The sequence below is a fragment of the Chiloscyllium punctatum genome, chromosome 36 (assembly GCF_047496795.1).
Source record: "Chiloscyllium punctatum isolate Juve2018m chromosome 36, sChiPun1.3, whole genome shotgun sequence".
Classification (NCBI taxonomy): Eukaryota; Metazoa; Chordata; class Chondrichthyes; order Orectolobiformes; family Hemiscylliidae; genus Chiloscyllium; species Chiloscyllium punctatum.
The window spans coordinates 69,570,730-69,590,359 of record NC_092774.1 but is presented as its reverse complement, the minus strand read 5'-3'; the positions used below and the strand labels follow the sequence as shown (position 1 = coordinate 69,590,359).

Sequence of the window (19,630 nt, the reverse complement as noted above, 5' to 3'; positions counted from 1 at the left end):
CAATCTTGAATCAGACTGGTTCTATTTCCAAAGTAGGAATTTATAAAATATTGCATGGATTGACTGCCTGCAGATTGTGTGCTTTTTGAGCAAAATTGAAAGTATCTGCAAATATAATTCTGCCAATACAAATTCACTCCATAGAGTTTTGTGTGTGTATGTGTATATATGAGTTTGAGTGCGTGCGTAAGAGTGAAGTGTGAGTGTGATGGAGTTTAAGCCTGTGAGTATGTTGTGGGGTGTGTGTGTGTGTGTCTATGAGAGAGGTATGAATAAAAGTGAGAGGTTGCATTTTGCTAAACAAGGAAGGGCTGGACATAGTGAGTTTTGAGAAGATTTGTAGCTCAGGTTGAGGTTTTGGATGTAGGTTTGCTTGCTGAGCTGCAAGGTTCATTTCCAGACGTTTCGTTACCTACTGGGTAACGTCTTCAGTGGGCTTCAGGTGAAGAATGCAGGAATTTTCAGCATTGCTATGGACAGTTAATGGTAGGTCCCTGGGTCATGTTGTAGAACAGAGACACTTTGGCGGTGGCGGTGGTGGTGGGGAGTTAGGGGGTTCAGGTATATAGTTCTTTGAAAGTTGCATCACTGGTAGACAGGTCGTAAAGAAGGCATTTCACACCATTGCCTTCACTGTCCACCCCATTGAGTATAGAAGTTGGGACTTCACATTGAGGTTGTACAGGATGTTGGTGAGGCCACTTCCTGGGTACTGAGTACAGTTTGGGTGGCTCTGTGATAGGAAGAATACTATTAGAGAGGGTTCCATAAAGATTTACCAGGATGTTGCCAGGACTGGAGGGTTTGAGTTTTCAGGAAAGGTTGGGACTGTCTTCATTGGAGTGTAGGGGGTTGAGAGGAGACTTTACTAAGATCTATAAAATCATTAGAAATGGAGGTAAAGTGAATAGCAAAGAGCTCTTCCTTCGGACCATAAGACACAGGAGTGGAAGTAAGGTCATAAGTCCACTCTGCCATTTAATCATGGCTGACGGGCATTTCAACTCCACTTACCATACTCTCCCCATAGAGATACCAAGATTCCTTGCGATACCAAGAATTTATCAATCTCTGCCTTGAAGACATTTAATGTCCCGGTCTCCACTCTGCTCCATGGCAATGAAATCCACAGGCCCATCACTCTCTGGCTGAAGAAATGTCTCCTCATTTCCATTCTAAATTGACCACCTCTAATTATCAGGCTATGGATCCTAGTCTCCCTGCCTAATGGAAAAAAACTTACCAGCATCCACGCTTTTTAAGCCATGCACTATCTTGTAAGTTTCTATTAGATCTGCCCTCAATCTTCTAAATTCTAATGAATATAATTCCAGGATCCTCAGCTGTTCATCGTCTGTTAGGCCTATGATACCAGCAATCATCGTGTAAATCTCTGCTGGACATGCTCCAGTGCCACTATGTCCTTACTGAGGTGTGGGGCCCAAAATTGGACATAGTATTCTAAATGGAGCCTAACCAGAGCTTTATAAAGTCTCAGTAGCACATCGCTGCTTTTACATTCCAACTCTCTTGAGATAAATGACAACATTATATTTGCTTTCTTAAGCACGGACTCAACCTGCAAGTCAACCTTTAGAGAATCCTGGACTAGCAGTCCCAGATCCCTTTGTACTTTGGCTTTATGAATTTTCTCACTGTTTAGAAAATAGTCCATGCTGTATTCTTTTTTCCGAAGTGCAAGACCTCACATTTGCTTACATTGAATTTCATCAGCCATTTCCTGGACCAGAGCTGAAAGTGTGTTGCTGGAAAAGCGCAGCAGGTCAGGCAGCATCAAAGGAGCAAGAGAATCGGCGTTTCGGGCATATTGCAAAAAACTTTTACTCTCATTTCTAACATTACTGGTCTGCTTACCTTCATATTTGATCCTCTCCTTCCTTATTTCTCTCTCTGTTATCTTCTGTTTGTTTTTGTAGTCTTCCCAAGCTTCTGATTTCCCAGTGGTCTGGCCACTTTATTGGCTCTCTTTTTCATTGATACATTTCCTGACTTCCTTTGTCAGCCATGGCAGTCTTCTTTCCCCCCTCCCCACCCACCCACCCTGCCCGATAATCTTTCTTTTTGGGGGGGAAGAACCTCTGTACTGTGTCCTCAATTACACCCAGAAATTCCTGCCATTGTTGCTCTACTGTCTTCCCCACGAGGCTCTGCTTCTAGTCATTTTTTGACAGTTCTTCTCTTATTGCCCTTTAGTTAACTGTAACACCATAACATCAATTTTGCCTTCTCTCTTTCAAACTGCACTCAGTTGAGGATAGTTTGTAAGGGGCGAATGGCCTATTCCTAGCCTTTTGAAATTGGTTCTGGCTCTGTGGAAATAGAACCATTGAGTTGTAGAGCACAAAAAACAATCCTTCGGTATGGGCCGACCAGATAGCCTAAATTAATCCATTTGCCAGCACTTTGTCCATATCCCTCTAAAACTTCCTATTCATGTACCTATCCAGATGCCTTTTAAATGTTGTATTTGTACTAGCCTCCATTTTTCCTGGCAGCTCATTCAGTTCACACACCAACCTACATGTGAAAAAGTTGCCCTTTGGGGCCGTTTTAAATCTTTCCCCTTTCACCCAAAAACTAATGCCCTCTTGTACTGGACTCCCCCGCCCCAGGGAACACCTTTTCTTTTTCTCATATCCAGACCTGTCAAGATCTTACAAACCTCCATCAGGTCACCACTCAGCCTCCAATGCTCCAGGGAAAATAGCCCCAACCAATTCAGCCTCTCCCTGTAGCTCAAACCCTCCAACCCTAGCAACATTCTTATAAATAAAAGAGTTCAGAAATTAAGTCTCACAACATCCTTCTTGTTTTGTGAGTAATAGGCTGTGAACAATCTATTTTGTTCAGGTCGTAAGAGGGGGGCTTTACTTGAGGCGAATTAACTTTGACACTTTTTTTTTAATCCTTGAGTTCCTTTTAAATCTTTCCCCTCTCACCCTAAACCTGTCCCCTCTAGTTTGGGATTCCCCCTCCTCTGCGGAAGAGACAGACAAAAGGAATGAGATGTGCAGCGACAGGGTAAAAAAATTGTTGCTCCCGCCTTTTTTATCCCAAATTGGCAATTGGACACAAACTCTGTCAGTAACAACCAGCGCCGATCCCCATTGGTCAGCTGGAGTAAGGTGCGCTCTGATTGGGCGGGGCGTGGATGACGCGCGTCACTGAAGGAGGAGACAGAAAGAAGAAGAAAAACAAAGATGGCGGCGCGAGGCTGCGGTTTTCTCATCGACTCAGCGGGCGGTTTCTGACGGAGGGAGGGGGGCAGACAGGCATCGTTTACCTCAGAAAATACCTTTAAAATACATTTCAAATTAAAGCCGGAACTTTTCAAACAAAAGTTGTGAAGAAAAGGAGACAGTCCCCGGTGGGGTTTATTGTTTATTTTTGTATAATTTCCGGGGCCCGGGAAGGGGGAGGTGACGGTTACCGGGTGAACGAGAAAACAAATTAAAAATGTCGGCGGTGGAGGAGAGAGAGCCGGCGCCCGCGGCTTCTTCGGCGGCGGCCGGGGCCCAGGAGCTCAACAACCCCCCGGAGCTGGAGGAAGGTCCGAGCTCCAAGAAGCGGGGGGTCCGGCTGGAGGCTGGATTTGCTCAAGGCTTGTATTTATTAACTTATTTAAATGGTACCTACTGTATGGGGCTATGGTTTACATTAAAACCGAAGGATCATGTCAGTGTTTGTTTATATTTAGCAGTTGTAGTTGGTCAAATACACTCCCTGGAGGAGCACCTTCTATGATGCTGCATTTCTTGCCTTCTGCCCTTCCCCCATTTGTTATCTCACATCTCGATTTTACATTTTATTTGGTCAAATTTAATTTCATATTAATGAGACTTGGTATTCACTGTGTTATTAATTTGTCTGTTGGATTATTGTAAGAAAAAATTAATGGTGTCATGTCATTTCTGATGTCAGAGTTTGACATTGAATGTGCAGATGTGAATATCAGTAAGTTGTGAAAATAAATCAAGAACTTGTGGTTCTAACAAAAAAGCAGTTCACTGATTGTGAGAAACAAAGCTCACACACCTCAATAATTGCAGTCCGAGACAAAATCTGAATCAGCAGCGTCCTTTATTTTACACTTGCAAGTGGGTGAGATGTCCAGTGCCTATAAGGCAGAGGACATACACACACCAAGTTCAATTCATACATAATATTTATATGATTTGATGTCTTTTGTTTTACATCGCTCCTCCCCTGCTTACATCGTCCACTTCCCTAAGACCGGACCCCATTACCCCTGTTTATCTCTTGCCTTATCCGGCCTTGTCTGTGACAAAATGCTTATTTCTGGCCTCAAAAGGCTGTTTGACCTCATCCTGCTGTAGGTCATTGTTGGGCATATTCTTTCTTCATCATTATCTACCCCCTTCATCTGTGCCTTTCCCGAGGCTGTTCTGATCCCGATGACCCTTTTAATTGGGGTTTGTTCCTGTGTTTTTGTAAAAGTGGGAAGCAGATGTTTATACCTACTGTTTGTACAGGCGTATCTAGCTTAACTTCATCCCCTCACAACATCTTATCTATTTGCCCGTAATGTCTGCCATTGTTTTACTGGCACATCTCATTCTGACATACAATTTTAGCTAATACAAAAACAATTATATATTTCCTCCACATTGTTTCCATTCTTGTTGACTCAGCTCGTGGCTAAAACAATTACACACTGGTGTGAGTTCATTTTACTTTGTAAAATTGAATTGCAGAAGTAACATTAATTTACCTATATCCCACAATTTCCCCCTTTTCTTTAATTACCATTTGTTTTCTTCTGCATTTTCCTTTTAGGGGCACCTGTTTCATCAAGGCTGTTTCAATCAGTCTTTGGGTGAGCCCGCGCATACAGGGTATGATACAACAGCCAATGCCCACTAATAACCCGACTACTACTATCAGGGAAGTAAGGATAGAAACCACCATCCCCTTCTACCTTCCAAACCAGGATTCAAGCCATCCTGTGAGAGATATATCTACTCCTGAATTCTCAGCCAGTTCCTCTGCTAAGGTAGTCAATCCTCTTAAGACCCGAGTAATTGAACCATCAGGTGCAGTGTTATTAGGAATAAAGTTACAACAGCTTCCTCCGAACATCACACACACACACACACACACACCCTTTTTCTGCTAAAATCCTATCAAGGGCCATTCTGTTTTCCCAAACCATCCTACTTGTCGCATCAAGCTGGTCTGATATTCCTTTAACCGCATCTCCTGTATAATTTATAAATCACTGTTGATTATAGAAAATGTAATTTATCCAATCTACATTTTATTAATTGTTACCCACCAAAAGAGAGCTAACACAAAGCCTGCTGCAATCTGGTTACGAGCCTTGAATTCATCAGGTAGCCCCCTAGGGACTCCTACAGAATCGAGATAAATCCTGTCATCGAAAGAAGTGTCTAACAGTAATCTCTTACCCCTTCCCTTTTTCCCTCCTATCTTTTCCTTCTCAAATGCCAGGGTAAATGGAATTGCCAATTGTACAATTGTACACATCCCTCTCCAATCTGGAGGTAGCGTGGGTCTCAATATTTTGCCTCCACAGTCCCACCACAGATCCGCTCGGGGAACCTTTAGTGTTGAGTAGTTCCCTCCCTTCTCCGTTTCAGTAACATTCTTAATCTCTGTACATAATTTCAGCTCCCCCAAATCTTACGACCGACTTGTACCTCGTCTACGCACACACGATGTGTGATTTCCAACTGCGGCAGAAAACAGGGGGGGAACTTTTGCATCTTTATTCTCCAAGGGAGCGAACATCAGAGATAGGGAGGTACAATTCCTATCATTCCATGCAGTCTCATCCTGATACAGGGCTATCATACATTTCATGCCCTTCCTGTCTCGCTTCCACCTGGAACCACCTGGAAAGGGAACCACCTGGGTCACTGGCCTACCGCAGGCAAATGCATAGAAATTCTTTTGTTCAGACTTTTCACAGTATACTTTACCCATTCAACCCAGGCATTTGCATCCCCATACCCAGTTTCTATTTCAATGGTCTGTTTCAAGTCCTTTACCTCTATAAATTTTACTACTTTAGGATCATCGGGAGGGGTGAAAGATTGTATCTTATTACGCAGTAGTTCTACCCGTTTTCCCTGTCCTACACTAATTGAAGAACAATAGCCCAAGAAATCCTTCCCATTTGCTTTCATTTCTATCCCAAACGTTTCATTTCATTGTATCTCATAGATGCCACCCACCCCCCCAGGATTGTTTCATGCCATGTAGTTTTCCTTATCGTTAGGTATGTTGGGTTACACTTTTTATCAGGACAATCACAAGTTGGTCGGAAGGGGGCCCGGTGTACTGTGACGAGACCATTATACTAAGTGCCATCCCCATAGGACTTAAGATGTATCTCAGAGCTGCGGTACTATCTCTGATTATCTACATCCCCACAATTTACTAAACTGCATACATCAGCATCTATTACTTGTGGATTATCGGATTCGGGAACCGTTAATAATACATATGAAAATGATATTTGACGAAATCCCAATACTAAAAGGGCTAGCATCATAATTCTAGCAGCATTCCCAGTATTCTAAACATCATGCTGAAGCACAAAAAGACTTAATATACAATTTTACAGAAATAATCCCGCGCTTGCGTCGCCACGGTATATTTAGTTACTCAAAGTCTCTTTAGTCTGAGTTTCAGCGGACCTTGCGTTGATTCGGCTGTCCAGACTTCTTCCTCAACTGGAGATTCCACTGGCCCTTTGATCCGAGTGTAGTGAGTCCAGCCTTTCTCCGCTGTCCTTATTGCCGTTTCGGTAGTCAAAAGAGCCTTGTCTGGCCCTTCCCAGTCCGGCTGCGATTTAGTCTCTGTCCATGATTTTACTAAGATTCAATCATCCGGCTGGATGGGATGAACGGTGAATTCAAGGGGTGGAGTCTCTGCCAGTAAACCCTGTTTCCTGAGGAAAAACAAAGAGGAGGACAAGCCCAGTATGTACTTCTTTAAAAACAAATCTTTAGTTTCGGGAACTGGCAATTCTCCATTCGTTCCCAAGTAAGGTAATCCAAATAAGATTTCATAGGGGGATAGTCCCAAATCTTTCCTTGGGGCCGTTCGTACTCGCAAGAGAGCTATAGGTAAACATTTGGTCCAAGGGAGTCTGGTTTCTACTATCAATTTAGAGAGCTGTCGTTTGAGTGTTTGGTTCATTCTCTCAATCCTTCCCGATGATGGCGGGTGCCATGGAGTATGGAACTCCCAGGAAATTCCCAACCCTTTCATTACCCCCTGTAACACTTTAGAGGTAAAGTGAGTTCCTTGGTCGGAATCAATATGGTTCACGAGCCCATTATCGGGGAATTATGTGGTCCAATATTGTTTTAGACACTCCACTCGCAGTGGCGGTAGCTAGGGGGTATGCCTCAACCCAACCAGATAGATGATCTACTATGACTAGCATATATTTTAGTCTTCCTACCCTGGGGAGTTCAGTATAATCTACTTGTATACTCTGGAAAGGTCTCAATCCTGGGTCTCTTCCTCCCGAGGTCTGTTTTCTCAAGACTTTCTTATTTACCTTTCTGCATATTATACATCCCTCACATATTTGTTAAGCAATTGTATATATTTCTTTACATCCATATTCCCTAAGAACTAAATCACACATTGCTTGTACTCCCCAATGGCTGCCTTGGTGTAGGACAGCCATAATCTCTCGCATCATCATTTTGTTTAACATTTCCCTTCCATCAGGTAACCTCCAATGCCCGTCTGCTGTTTTTACAGCCCCTAAAGCTCTCAATTCATTTTCCTCGCTTTCAGTATATATAGGAGCTTCCCTAGGACTTGGGACAATAGGTATTAGGGAATGAATCACCACTTCTTGTGGGTTCAGGGCTGCTTCCTTAGCCACTTCATCAGCTAATCTATTTCCCCTAACTTCTAGTTCATTTCCTTTCTGATGACCATTTACATGCACTACTGCTATTTCTCAGGGAAGTAATAGGGACTCCAAGACCCGTTTAATCAATTCTTCATGTACTAATTCATTCCCTCGGCTATTGATCAGCCGTTGTTCCTGCCATATCTTACCGAAAGTGTGCACATCACCAAATGCATATTTAGAGTCAGTGTATACTGTTCCCTCTTTATTCTCTAATGCCCTAAGGGCTCTTTCCAATGCATACAGTTCACAAGTCTGAGCTGACCACCCATTTGGCAACCATCCTGCCTCCACCACACTACTGTTTGTCCCGTCTACGACTGCATACCCATTATGTCTTTTCCCTTCAGTCACCCGGGATGATCCGTCTATAAAAAGTCTAGCCCCTGCATGAAGTGGAACATCTCTCAGGTCCATGCGGACCTTAGTTTGGTATTCTATAATGTCAAAGCAATCGTGCCCTGGATTCTGAGGAGAGTCTCCTTCCCCTTTCCAAAGAAAGGCAGCTGGATTTAAACAATTGTCAGTGACCAACACTAGATCATCCTTTTGTATTAATATTGCCTCATATTTCAGAATCTGCGAGTCTGTCAACCATCACCCAGCTTTTTGGTTTAGGATTGTTCTCACTTGGCGTGGAGTGCTTACTATTAGGGCTCCCCCAAATGTAAGCTTTCTGCTTTCCTCCGCCAACAGTGCAGTGGCAGCCACGGCCTGCACACACTCAGGCCACCCCCGGGATACTGGATCCAGTAGCTTTGAAAGATATGCTACTGGTTGTCTCATTCCTCCCCACCTCTGGGTCAATACTCCCAAATCCGCTCCCTTATCCACGGTAGCAAAGAGGTGGAAAGGTTTATCTAGAGAAGGTAAGGCTAACACGGGGGAATGGATCAGACCTCTTTTGAGTTCCTCAACTAGGTCTTTTTCCTCATCATCCCAACTTAGACATTTTGCTTCCCCTCTAATAGTTTGAGATATAATTTCTTAGTCTTCTGTGCATAGGAATCAATCCACAATCTGCAATAAACCGTTAGACCCAAAAATTTGCGTAACTCCCGTTTCGTGCTGGGCAGTAGCATCCCCACTATTCCCTCTGTCCGTTCCGGGCTTATCTTTCACTTTCCCTCACTAACTAAATGTCCCAAGTATTTCACTTCTTGCTCCACATATTGTAGTTTGTTTTTAGATGCTCGCAGTCCCTGCTGACCCAGGAAATTCGATAATTTGTTAGTGGCTTCTACTACTCTTTCTCTTTTCTTTTCCTGTTACTAAGAGGTCGTCTACATACTGCCACAGGGTAGTCCCCTTGGGGCTGCTAAATTTCTCCAAAATTTGTTCTAACATCTGTCCAAATAAATTCGGGGATTCCTGGGGAAGCACAGTACACCGGTATTACTGTTTCTGTCCTGTCTTAGGGTCTTCCCACTCAAAGGCAAACAAATTCCTACCTTCCTCTGCCAAGGGACAAGCCCAAAAGGCATCCTTTAAATCTATCACACGAAACCATTTGTGGTCATGAGGGATCTCACTTAATAAGGTACAGGGGTTTGGCACCACTGGGTGCCTGATCTGTACTATTCAATTTAATGTTCTCAAATCCTGCACCAATCGATCAGTTCCATCGGATGTCCGCACTGGTAGAATTGGGGTATTATAAGGAGACTTGCATGGCTCCAACAGTCCATCTCTAATCAATCCTTCAATTACTGGCTGCAGTCCTCGTTTACCTTCTATGGAAATGGGATATTGTCGCTCACAGACAACGTCCCCTTTTCCTTTTTTTAAAACTTACTTCAAGGGGAGGGATCTGTAGTTTTCCACAATTCCCTTCCCTAGCCCATACAATAGGGTCTATCTCTCTCTCCACATCCTCTGTCAACATTGCCTTTGTACAACTAATTCTTTTTCCTGAATTCCAATCCCCAGTCCTAAGAGGATAATTAAGTCTCTCCCTAATATGTTACTCCCGATATCAGAGATATACAACAGTTCCCCTGTGACCCTATCCTTAGGACCTTCTATCATCATAGGTTCAAATACTGGAACAGTAAATCCTTCCCCTTTTACCCCCGAAACAGTAATTGACCGTGTTGACATTCCTACTTTCTTTGGTTTAAAATTCAGCGATGACTGTGCTGCCCCGTATCTACTAGGAAGACTACCTCTTCCCTACAGGGTCCCACCTTCAGGTTTATCAAGGGTTCCTGGTGGGCCCCCAAGGGCAGGAACCCCTGACACCCCTATTCTTCATCAAAATTCATAAGCGGAATTGCCCTCTCTTCCCTTTTTAGAGCAGGACATTCCCGCTTAAAGTGCCCTATCTTTCCGCAATAATAGCATCCTGCCTGTGGAGACCTCCAGCTCTGCCCCTGTCGCTCGAACCCTCTATCAAACGCTCCCCCTTGTCCTCTCTGTCTGACATGCTGCCACCCACCGCTCCGGTTGCTCACTATTGGTTCCACTCTTTTCTTAACTACCTCATCAACTGCAGCTACCATCATTTTCACCTTCTGTTTCTGTCTCTCATCCTCTCTCTTTACAAACACTTTCTGTGCCTCTCTTAACAATTCATCTAATGGCTTTTCACTCCACCCTTCTATCTGCTGTATCTTTCCCTGTATGTCTGGCCATTCCTTTGTCACAAAATGTACTTTCAAAAGACCCTGTGCCACTGGGTCCTCAGGGTTCGTTCCAGAATATTTCTGCATTGAGTCTCTTAATCTTTGCAAGAAAGCTGAGGGAGTCTCACCTTTCTTCTGTCTAACTTCAAAGGCTTTAGTCAAATTCTGTGACTTCGGAACTGCCTCTCTTATTCCTTTTAGAATCAGGTCTTTCAATTCCCTCATTTCTTCTCTATGCTCCGGATTTTGATTTTCCCACTGGGGGTCTCTGAGGGGAAACTTCACCTCTCCCTGTCCAGCATCTCCATCTCCAATGGGGTGTTCCCTGTCCCATATTTTAATGGCTGTTCCCCATATAAGTCCCCTTTCTTCCCCAGTAAATAGTATATTCAAAATAGACATTAACTCAGCCCAGGTATACAGACTGGGCCCCAAAAATTGATCAATTTGTTCAGACAACCCTACCGGATCCTCAACCAGGATCTTCATTTCTTTTTTAAATGTTCTGACCTCCCCACTGCTGAGGGGGACACTTACAAACCCAATCCCTTTGTCCCCTATTGGTACCTCCCGAAGGGGATAAGTCATTACGTTCTTCCCCTTTTTCTTTTTTAAAGAAATATTGCAATATTTATAGCTCCCCATAACTTCAAACACCAATTCATCAATTCATGCTTGACTAACTTTAAAGCCTGTTCCAACTTGTAAATATATTTTACATTTTGAATATTAAATACTGAATTCAGTATTTAATATTCAAAATGTAAAATGCATACAGTTCTCAATTTTGAAATCCACTGTAATCACCCAGTTTTAGTCCCTTAATTTAAATCCAAAATTAGTTTTCTCAAGTAGTGCAGACCAATCATTGCTCAAGTACAATACTATAGGTCGTGAAATAATCAGAGCTGCCTTAAAAGAATTTGTCTATTCAAGTTAAAAACAAAACTTCTCATGCATGAACAATGGCCGAATCCAAGGTCACAGATATTAACCATAGAATTTTGTTTTTACTACAATCTAATGTTGAACTGAAACTTCAACTGTCCTCCATAAATCGCTTTTATGTAAAGATAAAAGAGATTAGTTAGAAACTGATAGTAAGGCAGTCATGACCTGTAAGAAGAACATTCTTTTTTTTCATAATCTCTATAGAATCCTTAACCTTAAAAGAAATCATGTTAAGTTTCCATAATAAAGATCAGATTCAAAACAGTCCCGGAACTCAAACTCCAGGGAATAAAACGCAAACATTCAATCACCAACAAACAAATTGGTGCATTCAAACCAAATCACAAAGGGTTAAACTTTCTACCAGCTGTACAGCTCTTTTCATTCTCTCTCTCTCTCTCTCTCTCTCACTCATTGACAAATAAATTCAGATATTTACAAACCCAGTCTTTGTCCGACCTGTATTTTGGCCAGAAGAGGCGGGATGAAGAATGGATTCCTTAGTCCATACGAAGCAACAATATTTAATCATCTTTTCCCCTTGTACAAGTATTATTTTGCCAATTCCACAACATCCTCCCCAAAGGACTTTCTGGAGGTATGTTGTAAGGGACCCCGCCTCCATTTCCATTGCTTTTTCCTTCTTTTGTTTTCCCGGAGGCTTTTTCCTTACCCACGGCACAACCCATATTGAGTTCCTTCGTTAGTCCCATATTAACTACAAAACTCAATCCCGGCCACCAAGGCAATACTTAAAAGTCAGGTTTCTTACCTTGGTCTGTCCACAGAGTTGCCTGGCCCATTGTCGCCGTGTTTACTATCGAACGCCTATCCCTGTCTGATTCAGATGTCTCTCTTGTGGGATTCGTACCAGTCGCCCAAGGGAGCAGACCAAGCCAGGACACGAGACCTCTCCTCAATGGGGAACGGGACACATCTTCCCAGTGTCCAAGGCCAGCCACTCCCCCCGGTGATGGAAAAAAAAATCCCGGATAGCCCCCAATTGTGAGAAAAAAAGCTCACACACCTCAATAATTGCAGTCCGAAACAAAATCTGAATCAGCAGTGTCCTTTAGTTTACACTTGCAAGTGGGTGAGATGTCCAGTGCCTATAAGGCAGAGGACATACACACACCAAGTTCAATTCATACATAATATTTATATGATTTGATGTCTTTTGTTTTACATCGCTCCTCCCCTGCTTACATCGTCCACTTCCCTAAGACCGGCCCCCATTACCCCTGTTTATCTCTTGCCTTATCCGGCCTTGTCTGTGACAAAATGCTTATTCCTGGCCTCAAAAGGCTGTTTGACCTCATCCTGCTGTAGGTCATTGTTGGGCATATTCTTTCTTCATCATTATCTACCCCCTTCATCTGTGCCTTTCCCGAGGCTGTTCTGATCCCTATGACCCTTTTAATTGGGGTTTGTTCCTGTGTTTTTGTAAAAGTGGGAAGCAAATGTTTATACCTACTGTTTATACAGGCGTATCTAGCTTAACTTCATCCCCTCACAACATCTTATCTATTTGTCCGTAATGTCTGCCTTTGTTTTACTGGCACATCTCATTCTGACATACAATTTTAGCTAATACAAAAACAGTTATATATTTCCTCCACATCGTTTCCAATCTTGTTGACTCAGCTCGTGGCTAAAAACAATTACACACTGGTGTGAGTTCATTTTACTTTGTAAAATGGAATTGCAGAATTGCAGAAGTAACATTAATTTACCAATATCCCACACTGATATTAATGGCATTGTCTCATTTGAGGATGATGACTTGAGTCTGACTAACAAACCGTTTCATGTAGTCACCCAATTTAACGAAAATTTTCTTTAACTTAATTAAAGAAAATAACTCTGGCATTCTAAGATTTGTACAATTTGTTTATAAGATTTATTTATACGTCCATTGCTCTCGATGTGGTCTCTGCCACATTCGGGAGACTGGACGCCAATTTGCAGAACATTTCAGGGAACAGCTGTGGGACGCCAAAACTAAACGACCCCACCGCCTTGTGGCTGAACGCTTTAACTCCCCCTCCCAATCCGTCAAGGACATGCAAGTACTCTGCTGCCTCCCCCTCCAAGCTCTAGCTACCTGACGCTTGTAGGAAGAACACCTCGTCTTCTGCCTTGGGACGCACTAACTGCATAGGATCAATGTAGATTTCACCAGTTTCCTTATTTCCCCTCCCCTCCACCCACCCCCACACCACACACCTTGTCCCAGATCCAGAGTTGAAAAATGTGGTGCTGGAAAAATGCCTAGAGGCCATACCTCTAGGAATTCCCTGGCTGTTCTCTGGCATGGCACTCATCCACAGATTCTATCAACAAACACATTGACCTGGACCTAATATGGCCACTGCAGTGGACAGTTGGAACTGACAACCGGAAGCGGCAGAGACAAACCACTATAAATGCCGGAGGAAACAATACAGAAGCACTTCACAGGAGGCTCCCAAGCACTGAGGATATCACCTAGACAGGGGATGAAACGTCTGCAACACAAATTCCCAGCTCAGCGAACAGAACCACAACAATGAGCACCCGAGCTACAAATCTTCTCTCAAACTTTGAATTGAGCATAGGAGTTGGGATATCCTGTTGCAACTGTCACACAACACAAGGCATGGTCCTTCTCTGACTGACCATCCCTTTGAATATCAGGGGGAAGACACCCCTTTAATTGTAACATTCAGGAAAGATGCCTTACTTCAACAAAGATGTGCTGTGCTCACAGATGTTTGGACAGAGGAAGGGAATTGCAGTCTGGGGTGAAGCTCAATCTTCATTCAGAGAGAGAGAGGAGCAGCAGTAGCTTCAGAAGCTCATGGTCCAACTTGTGCATCCAGACAATAGGGGGGCTCTTCTGGGCAAAATCTGGGAGTGAAGCAATGTCACCCCCTTTTCATTCCTTATCCTGGGAGGGAGAGAGAAGGGGGGAAGCACTGTTCACTTGCAGCAACAGGAGGCAGAGAGTATGAATCCAAGCAGGGAGCAGACTCTGCAAAAGTCAGCTTCAGTCGGCTTCTTCTGGAATATTGTGTGCAATTCTGGTTTCCCTCCTATCGGAAGGATATTGTGAAACTTGAAAGGATTCAAAAAAGATTCACAAGGCTGTTGCCAGGGTAGGAGGGTTTGAACCACAAGGAGAGGCTGAATAAGATGGGGCTGTTTTCCCTAGAGCATCGCAGGCTGAGTGTGTGTTTTTTAAAGAGGTTTATAAAAACTTGGGTGTGGATGGGGTGAATAGACAAGGTCTTTTCCCTGGGATAGGGGGAGTGCAGAAATAGAGGGCATAGGTTTAGGGCGAGAGGGGAAAAATTTAAAAAGGACCTTGCAGTCAACCTTTTTTTGCAGAGGGTGATGAGTGTATGGAATGAGCTGCCAGAGGAAATGGTGGAGGCATCTGGATGGGTATATGAAAAGGAAGGGTTTAGGGGGATATGGACCAAGTGATGGCAAATGGAACTAGACTAATTTTGGATATCCGGTCAGCATGGACAAGTTAGATTGAAGGATCTGTTTCTGTGCTTTATGTCTCTGACTCTATGACTAGTGAAAAGCGTTGGCATTCGTCGAAACATTTATGCAACAGAAAATTATAAGAGGGTAAAGATAAGCCTCACGTCATTGATCCATGAATCCTGGTGTCGTATGGATGTATTTCCAGTAATAGAGTCAGTATAGCATGGAAGGAGTCCAAAAGACGGCTTCTTTTACAAAAAGTCACACTTAAAACTTAAATCTGAGTCTTCTGGAAATGTAAGACAACCGTGCGTTAATATAAGACAGATAAGTCTGGGGGATATGTTACGTATTTGATGGAATGTTTATGGCTCTAAAAGCCTGATTTGCAGTTGTTTCTGAGCTCATAATGTTGTACTGCAGAATATTGTATATCTTCAGTAAGAACGTCAATACCGCACGATAGATGTTCATTCAGCAACTTGAGTGAACTCTTCATGGAGTATGCAATCCACTACATTACCCTGCTGTATACATTTACATATAGATCAGCACAAAGATCTTGGGTATTAAGAGAGGAAAGAATGATCCACAGAAACTAGAATTGTGTGTTTTGATTTTCTATTGTGGACTGACAGCGATGACCTTTGCAATCTCTTTCCACAGGAATATTACAAGAGAAGAATTTGGAGGCAGAAATCTCAGACCAAACATCACATCGAAGTCTGACAGTCGATTGATTCACCAGGACTTGGATATTGATGGCCTTGAAAACAAAGGGGAGAAGGTCTGCCTGCTTTGTTAGGTTTTAAACGTCAGTGTGACTGGAAACTCAGAGTCTCACATACCCACACACCAGAGCAGTGACTGGAACATGCTTTACAGACTGAATGAGAGTCCTCCAATTATCAGCGGGTTCACCAGTAACACCACACACATGGTGTAAGAGAGAGCGAGTTTCAACTGATTGTTGAACCTGGAGAAATACGAGGACACCTGCACCATGGAGAAATCATGAAAATGTAGGAACGGTTTCCCTTCCCCGCCTGCCCAATATTCATCAGCATTTATACACCAGGCAGCGGCCATTCACCTGCATTCAGCACGGGAAAGGCTTCACTCAGTCGCATCACCTCTTGGTCCACACCGGGGAGAACCTGCTCATCTGCCCTGTATGCTGAAGCAGATGAAGGACATTTTTTATCCTGGATGGAGCATTCTGCAGGTATACCTGAAATAGATACATTTGTCTCTGTCCCATTGAGTCTCCAGCACAGGGCGAGGCCAAGCTGCTCAATTGGTCTCTGTGTTTATTCTCCACCTGAGCCTCCATCCACCCCTCTTCATTGCCCCCCATCTTCCCTCCATCAGCATAAAGGTATCCCCCACTTTTCCAAATTTCGCTTTACACTACTTCACTTTTACAAAAGACCTACATTAATACCTGCTCCCACAAACAGAAAGAAATCTGAAGAGGATTGTCGTTTTTACAAAGAAAGGCATAATACAAATTAACTCATGGTAATTGCTTCTTCAATTTAGGCCATTTTGGCTTATGAAAGGAACACTCAGCTTTCCCCCACTATTTGAAAGTAGTATCAATACAATACAGCACAGTCTCAGGCCCGTCTCACTTGGTTTAGGCACACACACACCCTCAAGCCTGTGCTAATTCTTAATCCTTACTTAGACCTGCTATTTATTGCCCATGTGTGGGTTCTGTTCCTCTGTTCACCTCCCATTCATGTGTCTATCAAGATGCACCTTAAACATTGTTAAGGTGCCTGCTTCCACTACCTGCACTGGCAGTGCGTTCCAGGAACCCCCACCGCCCTTCTGTGTGATTCCCCACCCCCACCACCTCTCCCCAAACAGTCCCCCGCTCACCTTGAACCTGTGCCCTCTTTTAGTTGACCTTTCCACTTTGGAGGGGAAAAAAACGCCTCTGACTATCACAGAATCCCTCCAGCGTGGAAACAGACCATTCAGCCCAACAAATCAACACCGGCCCTCGTAAGATTAACACATGGAGACCCGTTCCCTTACCCCTATTATCGACATTTACTCCTGACTAATGCACTGAACTTACACATCCCTGAACACTGGGGCAATTTACACACAGACAATCCAACTTAACCTGCCTCTCCCTGGACACTGTGGGTAATTTAGCATCGCTAATCCACCCTAAACTATGCATGTTTGGATTGTAGGAGGAAGCCGGAGCAGCCAGAGGAAGCCCACGCAGACATGGGAGGTGGGGTGCAGGGATAACGTGCCAACTCCACACAGCTAGTTGCCTGACACTAAAATGGAACGCAGGTCCCTGGCACTATGAGGTGTCAGTGTGAACCGCTGAGCTACCCTGCCACCCCTGTCCAGCCAATCTGTGTCTCTCATCATTTTGTCGAGGTCTCTTTTCAGCCTCTGTTTTTCCAAAGAAAACAATCCAGGTTTATGCCTCCTCTGCTCATAACGAGAGCCCTCCAGACTAGGCAATGTCCTGGTGAACCTTGTCTGTATCATCAGCCAGAGCACCCACATCCTTCCAGTAGCACAGTGACCAGAACTGCACACAATATTCCGAATGTGGCCAGAATAAACAGCTGTAATGTAACTCTTACACTCAAGGAAGCGTGCTGTGTGCCTTCTTGACCACCGTGCCCACCTGCATTACCACTTCCACGGATCTATATGCCCAGATCCCTCTGTATGCCAGTGCTCCTATGTGTTCTGCCATTTATCATACAATTCTTATATTTCCTTCATCTCTATCGAGCTTCACCTTAACTGTCTTTCTCTCCATCTCTTTCCCCCCCTCCTCACCCCTCCACACATCAGCATACCATAAGACCACAGGAGCAGAAATTAGGCCATTCAGCCCATTGAGTCTGCTTCGCCATTCAATCATGGCTGATACGTTTCTCAACCCCATTCTCCCCGTAATCCTTGATCCCCTTGATACTCAAGAGCCGAGCTATCTCAGTCTTAAATATACTCAGGAACTTGGCCTCTGCAGCTTTCTGTGGCAGTGTATTCCATAGATTCACCATACTCTGGCTGAAGAAGTTTCTCTCCCCTCTGTTCTAAAGGGTCTTCCCTTGACAGGAAAGGTGAGCCCTCAGGTTCTAGTCTGTCCTACCACTGGAAACATCTTCCCAACATCCACACCGTTCATTATTCTGTCGGTTTCAATTAGGTCCCACCCCACCCCCCATCCTTCTGAACTCCATGAAGTATAAACCTAGAGTCCTCTAATGTTCTTATGTTAAATATTTCATTCCTGGACCATTCTTTTGAACCACCTCTGAACACGTTCCAGGGCCAGTACATCCTCCCTGAGATATGGGGCCCAAATATACATACAGTACTCCAATTGTGGCCTAACTGGAGACTTAGAGCCTCAGAAGTACATCCCTGCTTTTATATTCAAGTCTGATGAAAATAAATGCCTTCATTGCATTTGCCTTCCTAACCACTGACTCAACCTGCAAGTTTACCTTGAGAGAATCCTGGAGTAGAACTCCATAGTCTCTTTGCACATCAGATTTCTGAATTTTCTCCCCATAATCCTTCTGTTCCAGAGTAGCAGCAGAGATTTCCAGACACCTCGATTGTTTTCAGGGATATCAAGGGATCTTGGGAATTGCCACTATCGCAAGAGGAGGCAGAGGGGAATGTGGTGTGGTCCTTTAAACTGCAGAACTTTCCAAATTCCCTGAGTCAGCAGGAACTCTTTCTGGACCAAGAAACAAAAGGGCCACTGAGAAACTGCTACATCAGAAGACCTCAGAGGCAGAAATTAGGCCATTCAGCTCATTGAATGGTGGAGCTGACTTAATCATTCTTAAGTATCAAGGGTTACGGGGAGAATTGGGTTCAGGAACGTATCCGCAATGATTGAATAGTGGAGCAGACTGAATGGCCAAATTTCTGCTAGTTAACCATCCCTGGGAAGAAGGACGCAAAACAACAAACTGTTTCCTGGGACAGATGAGCGAAGTGTTTAATAACCTCATGTCAAAAGGACAATTAAGTTTGTCTGTGGAAGGAAGGCCCTGACGTAAAAGGGTTTTTTGCAGGAAAGGCTGTATCAAACAAAGCACTAAACCTCGAGGATAAGAAGGTAAGCTACAGACCAGAGATCTCCAGAAGTGTGGGGAGGTGGTGTTAGAATCAAAAGAAACATCACATCACAGATTTGAAAGTGAGGAATCTCCACCAGAATTCAACCTCAGAATGATGTAGCAGCAGTACTTGGAAGAAAAATGCTGCATTGAATCCCTGGACACTTCCAGAGACATAAACTGTTGGTGGAAACTCAGTTAAATTCAGCCATCAATTGGGAGATAGCCAAGTTGTGAGTGAGGTTGAACTTGGTTACTTGAGGAGTTTTATTTTTGTTGTTACATACAAAAAAGTGTAAATCATTGTTTCAGCAGTTAATTGTGTGCAGTTTCTGAGTTAAGAGCCAAATTAAGGCGATTCACCCACAACCACAGTGAGAGGCTGCGATTCATGTTGACTCCATTGTTTTCAGCAGTACATCACGTCAATACTCTTATAAAGCGAAGGCTGACAGCACCACCTTTCTCAAACAGAAACACCCAGAGGAGCGTGTCACCCAATAATTTGTAAA

At 43.7% G+C, this 19,630-nt stretch overlaps 1 long non-coding RNA gene across 1 annotated transcript; it reads left to right on the top strand.

The window, feature by feature from the left end:
• Nucleotides 1-3,132: 3,132 nt before the first annotated feature.
• On the top strand, nt 3,133-19,432 carry LOC140460641 (uncharacterized). Its single transcript, XR_011954256.1, has 3 exons — nt 3,133-3,622; nt 15,661-16,219; nt 18,576-19,432. It is a non-coding gene; the product is annotated as an uncharacterized lncRNA (long non-coding RNA).
• The last annotated feature ends 198 nt before the right edge of the window (nt 19,433-19,630 follow it).